Source organism: Prionailurus bengalensis, chromosome C2 (genome assembly GCF_016509475.1).
Source record: "Prionailurus bengalensis isolate Pbe53 chromosome C2, Fcat_Pben_1.1_paternal_pri, whole genome shotgun sequence".
In the NCBI taxonomy this organism is placed as follows: Eukaryota; Metazoa; Chordata; class Mammalia; order Carnivora; family Felidae; genus Prionailurus; species Prionailurus bengalensis.
Window position 1 is genome coordinate 43,681,568 of NC_057350.1, and position 9,895 is coordinate 43,691,462.

Below are 9,895 nucleotides of genomic sequence, written 5' to 3' on the forward strand. Positions count from 1 at the left end.
TGCATTTATTGAAATCATCATACGTCTTTTATCCTTTCTCTTATTGATGTTATATATAATATGGTTTGCTTAGTGAATATCAAACCACCTTTGCAATTCAGGAATAAATCCCACTTGATCATAGTGAATAATTTCTTTAAATGTATTGTTGGATTTAGTTTGCTAGTATTTTTCAAGCAGTTTTACACCTATGTTTATCAGCTACATTGGCCTGTATTTCTCTTTTTTGTGGTGTCTTTATATGATTTTAGTATCAGGCTAATGCATGCTTCATAGAATGAATTTGGAAGTTTTCTCTCTTCTATTTTTTGGAATAGTTTGAGGAGAATAGGTATTAACTCTTCTTTAAATGTTTGGTAGAATTCACCTGAGAAGCCAGCTGGTCCTGCACTTTTGTTTGTTAGAAGTTTTTAAATTATTTATTTAGTCTCCTTGCTCATCATGTCTGTTTGAATTTTCTATTTCTTCCTGCTTCAGTTTTTATAGGTTATATGTTTTTAGGAATTTATCTATTTCTTCCAGGTTGTCTAATTTGTTGACATATAGTTTGTCAGAGTATTCTCTTACAATTGTTTGTATTTCTGTGGTGTTGGTTGTTATTTCTCCTCTTTCATTTGTGATTTTATTTGAGTCCTCTCTCTCTCTCTCTCTCTCTCTCTTTCTCTGTCTCTTTTTGATGAGTCTAGCTAGAAGTTTATCAGTTTTGTTGAAACTGATTATATATCACTTCACACCTATTACAATGGCTAAAATAAAAAAAAAAACATAAGAAACAACAAGTATTGATGAGGATGTGGAGAAATAGGAACACTTATACACTATTGGTCTGAATGCAAACTGGTGCAGCCACTCTGGAAAACATTATGGAGGTTTCTCAGAAAGTTAAAAATAGTATTATTCTATGCAGTAATTGCACTTCTGGGTATTTACCCCAAAAATACAAAACACTAATTCAAAGGGATACTTGCTCCCCTATGTTTATAGTAGCATTATTCATAATAGTGAAATTATGAAAGCAGCCCAAGTGTCCAACAGATGAGTAGATAAAGAAGAGGTGGGAGTGCCTGGGTTGCTCAGCTGGCTGAGTGTCCAACTCTTGATTTTGGCTCAGGTCATGATCTCACTGTTCGGGAGATTGAGCTGCATGTCAATCTCTGTGCTGTCAGCACAGAGCCTGCTTGAGATTCTCTCTCTGTCTCTGCCCTTTCCCTGCTCATGCTCTCTTTCTCTCAAAATAAGTAAATAAATAAACATTTAAAAAAAGATATATATATATGTATATATATATATATATATCGAGAGAGAGAGAGAGAGAGAGAGAAACCAAGCAACAGACTTGTAAGTATAGAGAAGATCAGAGGGGAGATGGGTGGGATGATGAGTGAAATGGGTGATGGGGATTAAGGAGTGCACTTATAATGAGCCCTGGGTGATGTATGGAATTGTTGAATCACTATATTACACACCAGAAACTAATATAATATTGCACGCTAACTATATTGGAATTAAAATTTAAAAAAAACTAAACATAAGATCTAAAACTATAAAACTCATAGGAAACAAAGAACAGGGAAAGGCTTTATAATGATTTCTTGGCTATGACAGCAAAAGCACAGGCAAGAAAAAATTGATAAAGTAGACTACATCAAAATTTAAAACTTCTGTGCATTAAGAATACAACTAACAGGTTGAATAGGCAACCCATTGAAAGAGAGTATTTGTGAATCATTTACCTGTTAAGGTTATAAATCTAATAACACGATAAGGGGTTAGTGTCCATAGTATATAAAAGTCAGCAACACAAAACAACCCAATTAAATAATGAGCAAAAGATTTGAATAAACATTTCTGAATAAACATTTCTCCTAACAAGACATACAAATGACCAATAAGTACATGAAAAATACTCAACATCACTAATAATTAGTGAAATACAAATCAAAATCACAATGAGATATCACATCGCATCCATTAGGATGACTACAGATAACAATAGAAATAACGAATGTTGTCAAAAATGTGTAGAAAAAGGAATCTTGTGCACTTTTGGTAGGGATAAAAATGGAGAACAGCATGGTAGTTCCTCAAAAAATTAAAAATAGTAGTATCATGTAACCTAGTAATTTCACTTTCGGGTATACACCCAAAAGAATTGAAAGCAGGGTCTTGAAGAGACGTGAGTTTATATGTTTATAGCAGCATTATTCACAATAGACAAAAGATGGTGGACACCCAGGTGTCCATCAGTGCACAAATGGATAAGTAAAATGTAGTATATACATACAACGGAATATTATTTAGCTTTAAAAAAACCAAAATCTGACACATGCTACAGCATGTATGAACCATCAGAAAAAATGCTAACTGAAATATACCAGTCACAGAAAGACACGCCCTGTTTGATTTCACTTATATGAAGTACTTAGAACTGTCAGATTCATAGAGACAGAAAGAACAATGGTTGCCAGGGGCCAGAGGAAGGAGTTGTTTAATGAATATAAAGTTTTGATTTGCAAGTTGAAAATATTCTGGAGACTGGCTGTGCAACAATTTAAACGTCTTTAACATTACTGAATCATATGCTTAAAAATGGTTAAGATGGTCACTTTTTTGCTATATTTATTTTATCACAATTAAAAATAAAAAAAAAATATTTCACTGGGTTGCACACTTGAGATGAGACTGCTGGCAAATTTCACAAATTCTTTTACTTAAGAGAAACATCAGTTTTACATTTACTAATGTGAGAGAAATCTCTACCCTGATGATCTAGTGATTCCGAGGAGTCAGCACTAGAGAAAACATGGATAAGTAAATCAGAGAATAGTGCTCACATATGGGAATCATGGTGTATTTCCTAGCGTGTTCTTATTTGCACGGAAAGCTAATTCTTGGGATATTTTAATGCAAATAGGTATGTTTATAATCTAGAGAAGCTAAATGAGAAAAATGCATAAACAGGGATGTTCAAGGTACATTGATAAATGTTTTGCCAGTTGTTTTCCTTAGAAAGGTGATTAAATATCCAAAATAAGAGCGGAGCAATTAATTCAGCATTACTTGGTAACACACTTTGATAATTAATGAAAAATTTGGTGCCTCTTGTTCCACTGGCTCTATTCAAATAAGCTATGTTTCATGGTGATTTTTACCCTTCTTTCCTGTGGCTTAGATTTTAGGTAATGGAAAGGAAGGTGCTTAATGGATGAAAGTTTTCTTTTTTTTATTTTGTTGTTGTTTCAAGAATTTTACTTAAGTTTAATGGTACTATTACATTTGGTACGTGGCTAACCATAAATGTATCTTGAAAAGATTTGTCCCTTCTTTAACTAAATATATCATTCTTTTAAATGTATTTTTACTGATTTTTTACTGATATTTTCTAGAATGTGGACGTTTTTCCTGATGCCTTATGAACTCCTGCAGATTTAAGCTACTAGGGAATCCTGAAGATATATGCCCCTCTCTCCTGAGGCAAAAAGGGAATGAGAGGTACTATAATCCCATGTGAAAAGTCTAAAATCAGTTGTACCCAACCAGGAAACCTAAGGCAGCTTATAATGAAAGAGAAATCTGATGGGAGGTAATATTCCTGGGGCCATTTTAGTATATATTCAATTCTTAAAATGTGAACAGGATCCCACTCCGACCTTATTCACTTGTTTTTCTTCCTTATTACTAGATATCCCTAAAGCTGACCCCTTTTTATCATTCAGGTCACAGGTTACATGCACCTCCTCTGAGGGCCTGTTCATCTTCTCTAGTGAATAACTTGTCAAAGGACTTTGTTTTATTTTTCTCATGACATTTATCACTTTCTGAGGTTATTTTATATTTGAATTTATCCCCCTTCCCCATCTCTGTCAATGGAATAGAGATTCATGAATTCTGTCCTCTTGAATGTTGTATCCTTCATGTTTATTACACTTCCTGGAACAGAGGAAGTGATGCTGTATGTGTGTGTGTGTGTGTAAAATCTATAAATTACTACAGGGCAATTGGATGTCAGTAAATGCCACATGGTAAAAAATATTTTAAATCATTCTAATTTTTTCTTAATTAATTAAGTTTTGAGAGAGAGAGAGAGATGGAGGGCATCAGAGAAGCAGGACCCACCCGAAGCTGGGCTCCAGCTCACCCAAAGCAAAACTTGTGCTTAGCCAATGTGGGACTCAAACTCACAAACCATGAGATCATGAGCTGAGTGAAGTCAGATGCTTAATGACTGAGGCACCCTGACGCCCTCTAAATTATTTGAAATCCTTACCAATATTGGCAATAATCTAGTATTTGTCATTGACAGGATCTCTGTCTCTATCCATTGTGAAATACCAGAACCAGAGGCTTATGTAGCCCTAGGAAAACGGTGGAGAATCTACTTTTACATATGTAGTATTAGAAGTGTGGTGCCTTCTTGCCCTGATCTGGATGATCCATTTCGAGATGATCATCGCCACACTGGCTCTGCAAAGCTCAGACACATGGAACCTCATGAAAACTGTACAATCACTACACCAAGTGCCTCCTTTTCCCCTTTGAGGTGTCACCTCCCACTGGCACTCACTTTCGGGTCCTCATCACTTTCAGGATCTCCAACCTTTCTCAATTTTCAAAGATCCAAACTTGACTATTAATACTGACTGTTTTCAATTCTCTAAACATAAAGGTTTATTTTTTTTAACCCCTCTGGGTAAACCGGTGGCTCTTCTGAAGGCCTGGATGTTCTATGCAACAAAACCAGTGTTTTAACTCATAGATTATCTGCTCTAGAGCTGAAAAACAAACAACCAACCAAACAAACAAAAAACAAGCAACCAGACAAAACATATTTACCTTATCCATAAGAGTATGAGAATATCTTAATCACTTTTATGAATTATGTTACATTGTCTCACATATAATCAACAAGAAGAAACGCAGTGAGATGGTGTGGCGACACCAACTGATTCTAAAAATATGCTCTTTGAAAATTTCTTAACAAAATACTCCCTTCTCTGGTAAATCATTAACATCTTTGAACCTGAATAAGATTTCTGTTTAAAGTTGTTGCTAATCATTAAAAAAAGCAAAGACACATTGTATATGAGGATTTAGAATACAACAAGTTTTAGCTAACATGGTCAATTCATAAATGAGAGAAAAGATAACATTTCCCAATGTCTTTCTTTAGAGAAAGTGCAAGATTTAACAGAAAAAAAAATGCTGCATATAGTTTCTACTTCCTTCTTTCTACCCCTTAGAGAAAGATTATAATCTGACATGCATGAGTAGAGGAGAAATAATGAAGACTCTATACATAGAATTTTAAAGATGAGGGAGTCTCTAGATAAAAATCTGGTTTGGCATTCTTTATGCAAGTGACAACAATCTGAAGCTTCTGAGCAATAAAGCTAGTGAGTACCAGGTGCAGGTCTAAAATTCAACTACCCAGACAGCTTGATCTTAACATTTTTTTTTAAATCTGATACAGATAAAATAAAGGAGCTAAAGAAACAATTCCCTAACTCAACGGTGAAAAAGTAACAGGTTAAACATTTTTTGTTTGTTTGTTTGTTACTGTTGGCTGGAGGCCCTAGAACGGAGTCAAAGTCATTGAAGGTTTCGGAAAATAAACTAATTGGTGACACAACAAAGAATTCTATTGGATGGAGAGTCATCTTCCAAAGTACAACAAAAAGTAATGATAGGGAAGTATAGCATTTATCTTATTGATTCTATATTTTTCTTTCTCTTTTTGTTAAAAATAGTATTCATTCTTTGCTTGGTGTGAGTTTTATTTTAGGACTTTAAACAAGTGTGTAATGTGATTTTTTTTAACCTGTGTAAATACGGATCTAGAATCAATACACAAACCTGTTCCCTGCACAGCCAATGAGTAAATTGCAATTCCATCACAGAATTACACCAGGCACCAATTTGACTATCAAATTTTAAAACTGTATGAATTATTGTAAAGGTAGAATCTGTGAAACAAATTTTGATATAAAAGTCAATGTCCCAGATGTAATTTTACCTATTTAATTTTTTCAAGTTTTTATTTAAATTCTAATTGGTTAACATATTTCCCAGATGTAATTTTAAATTTTTAAAGTTTTTATTTATTTATTTTGAAGGAGAGGGAGAGACAGAGAGCAAAAGCAGGGAAGGGGCAGAGAGAGAAGAAGAGAGAATCTCAAGCAGGCTTCTCACTGTCAGCATGGAGCCTGATGTGGGCTCGAACTCACAAACCATGAGATCATGACCTGAGCCCAAAGCAAGAGTCGGACACTTAACCAACTGAGCCACCAAGGTGTCCCCCACCCCAGATGTAATTTTAAATGGAAAATTAAAAGTAGATCAAAATCCATTTACAAGTTTATTTAAAACAGAACAGAATAGTTTTAGTCAATATGGAAGGGGGGAAATCGGTTAGAAGAAGTATTAATTATGTAGATCTTCACATGACAAGTCATAAAAAATGACTATATTATTTTAATTTATTTTCAACATAAAACTGTCCTATAGATTTTAATACCTTTTAAATGAAGAAACTAACACATGAAAGATTTATATCAATTATACAAATTTATACATCTAATCACAACAAAAATAAGAAAAATATTTCACTATGGATCCTATTTTAATGAATTCTCATATAAAACTATGCAGATGTATAATTTCACATCCAAGATTTAGAAATTAAAAAAAAACACAAAATTTAGAAATTTCTAGGCTTTTGTATATCTGATAAATTAAATTTTATCTTTCTCAATAACTTTTTGAAAACCTCAATAATTTCTGACAGTAACCTACCTAGTCAATTATTTGAACTCTTTTGGTAATTCAGTTATAGATTTATTTAAATCCATTTATGAGTCTTCTTTTTCTGTAAAACAGGGAGTAGGTGATAGAATGTGTAGTTCATTCATGTGGTTACTATTACAAATCTAAATGTGGATTTGTTTCACGTAGAAGAATATATCTACATACTTTTCTTGGCTCACTTCAAAAGTTCACACCAAACATGTGTACATGGCCATTCTTTTAAATTTATATCTCAAGTGCTAAAATGACAGGAAATCTGGACAATGAGATCTGTTTTAGGTGAATTCATAGCACTTCTTGGGTAACCTTGCTAGAAGAACGACTTCTATTTTTCCAGGTACTTGGGACTTTCTACTTTTGTGATTTAGCATTGCCATTTAAACACAGGGAAATGGCACAGCTTTTTAAGTATTTTGTAGTCACCCACGGAGGTAGGCTCCTTCCCAATTAACAAGTTGAATGTTGAGTCTGATGAGACTCCATGCGGCAAGATAATTTGTTACTCCTACAAGGGAAACCTGGGGAGAGCATGGCAGGTTCAAGATGGTCCCAGCTGAGTGAGCCAGAGAATGAGTTTGGCGAGAGAGTACACCTGGGAGAAGTTCCCACTAGTCAGCCAGGCGTTGTCAGGTTTGAATTTCTTTTCAGAGGCAAAACAGGGAGCTCATGGGCTTTCTTATCAGCTCACCCAGACCTGAGGTAGAAGGGTGTCTTGGTTCATTTGAGCTGCTGTGACAAAGCGCCACAGACCGGGTGGGTTATAAACAACAGGAACTTACTTCCCACAGTTCCAGAGGCTGGAAGTTCCAGATAAGGTGCTCACATGGTCAGGTGAGTGCCTGCTTACTGGTTCTTAGGCGGCGGCTTCTCACTGGGTCTGCCTGTATTATGGAAGTAGCTAGGTTGCTGAGTGGGGTTTCTTTTATATGGCACTAATCCCATCCCTGAGGGCTCCACTCTCATGACTTTAGCATGTCTTAATGGCAGCACATCCTAAAGCCATCATCTTTGGGGTTAAAAATTTCATCATAATGAATTTCAGGGAACACAAACATTCAGACCACAGCAAGGAGAGAGGCGAGGTGGGGCCGGGAGGCCATCAGCTGTCAAATAGTAAAAAATGAAGTCAGACTATGTCATAGATATTAATATTTTAGGATAAATATGCCTCATAAAGGCATAGGAGGTAGACAACCGTTATTTTGTAGGAACTTTCCTATGTCTGCCAATAAAGCAATAAGTGTGTTTTGCAAAATAAATAAAAAACATATTCAAGATCTCTAACTTGCTGAAAAATTACTCATGTACCTCATTCTAAGTCCAAATATATCATGATGCCAAGAAACAGATAGAGAGGTTGGAGAAAAAATGTTACAGATGTTGAAAGGCAAGAGGGCATCTGCATGGCATCTAAAAAGAGTGAAAGGTGAATGCAGTAGGTCAGTCAGGAGAAAATTGAATCTAACTGAAAGTAACACAAGAGGCCTAAAGTTTATTCAAGAAACTCTAAGAACTGTTGATTAAAATTGGGACAGAGAGTATATGCAAAAATTCGGGAATAAAAGAAATTAGGAAATAAAATAAAATAAATGAGGTGCCGTAATATTTAATCATGGCTTTCTGAAGGTTGCAAGCTCATAGATTCTATGAAAAGAGTGAAGAAAGAAAATGGTTTATTCTTTATGCAGCAAAATTCAAATGCTAAGTTTTTTCTAATGGCAAATGACTATTGCAGTGTTTTTCTTTTGTTTCGTGTTTTAAAATCATGATTGAAAATCTGCAGTTGTGTTTGCTTCATGTTTAAAGCAATCAGCTGACGTATGAATTTACTTCCTGAATAGAGCTAACAGAGGGGTGTGTAAGTACGTAACAAAGTGATTCTTGACCCAGGCTTATGAATAAATTTGCTATGAAACAGTTCAAGTTCATGTGATTTTCAGTAGCAGAAACACATTCTCTAGAACCTGACCATCACTAGATGAAGGAAACTTTAAGATTCTGGATTTCCTGGTTGAAAGCCTATGTCCTACTCTATGGTGACCTTACTGAGATGTGTCAGCCTTCAAAACTGGGCATCACAAGGGGTGCCTGAATCCTCAGTCGGTTAAGCATACGACTCTTGGTTTTAGCTCAGGTCATGATCTCACAGTTTCATGGGTTCAAGCCCCACATCTGGCTCCATGCTGACAGTGTGGAGCCTGCTTGGGATTCCCTCTCTTTTTCTCTCTCTTTGCCCCTTCTCTGCTCACACTGTCTCTCTCTCAAAAATTAAATAAACTTTTTAAAAAAGTTTTGGGGCGCCTGGGTGGCGCAGTCGGTTAAGCGTCCGACTTCAGCCAGGTCACGATCTCGCGGTCCGTGAGTTCGAGCCCCGCGTCAGGCTCTGGGCTGATGGCTCAGAGCCTGGAGCCTGTTTCCGATTCTGTGTCTCCCTCTCTCTCTGCCCCTCCCCCGTTCATGCTCTGTCTCTCTCTGTCCCAAAAATAAATAAAAAATGTTGAAAAAAAATTAAAAAAAAAAAAATAAAAAAGTTTAAAAACAAAAACTGAACATCAAAAATATCATAATGTATTTTTATATTAACTTGCTTTAAACATATTAAATATAGTCCAGGATTAGACCAGGTCTACTTGAATAATTACTGTTAACTTTTTTTTTTAATAGAAATGACCAGTAAAATCAGGGGAAAACTGAAGTTTTATAGTTACTTATCATGATTTAGGGACAAAACCTTGTCATTTAGTCAGTAGAAAATAAATGGAAGCCATGAAATGAAAACAAGAGGACATTCTAGCTTTCATAAATTAGATTGCTATAATGAGACAATAGATAAAATGCTATATTATGTTTCAAGCATTTTGCTTTTGAGCTAGTAAGGTGTCAAAACTGCTCCATGATTTTCATGCAATGCACACGAGTCCAGGTTCTCCAGCTCTCATTTCAATCATATGTAACTGATGTTATCTGAGTCCCCAAACTTGAGTAAATGCAGAATTTCAGTTTTTGTCATATCCTTCTTTAGCATAGCTGATATCCCTAAGAGATTGTTCACAAGTTGCAGAAATGTATCATGGTTTCTCCTTTGTCACAT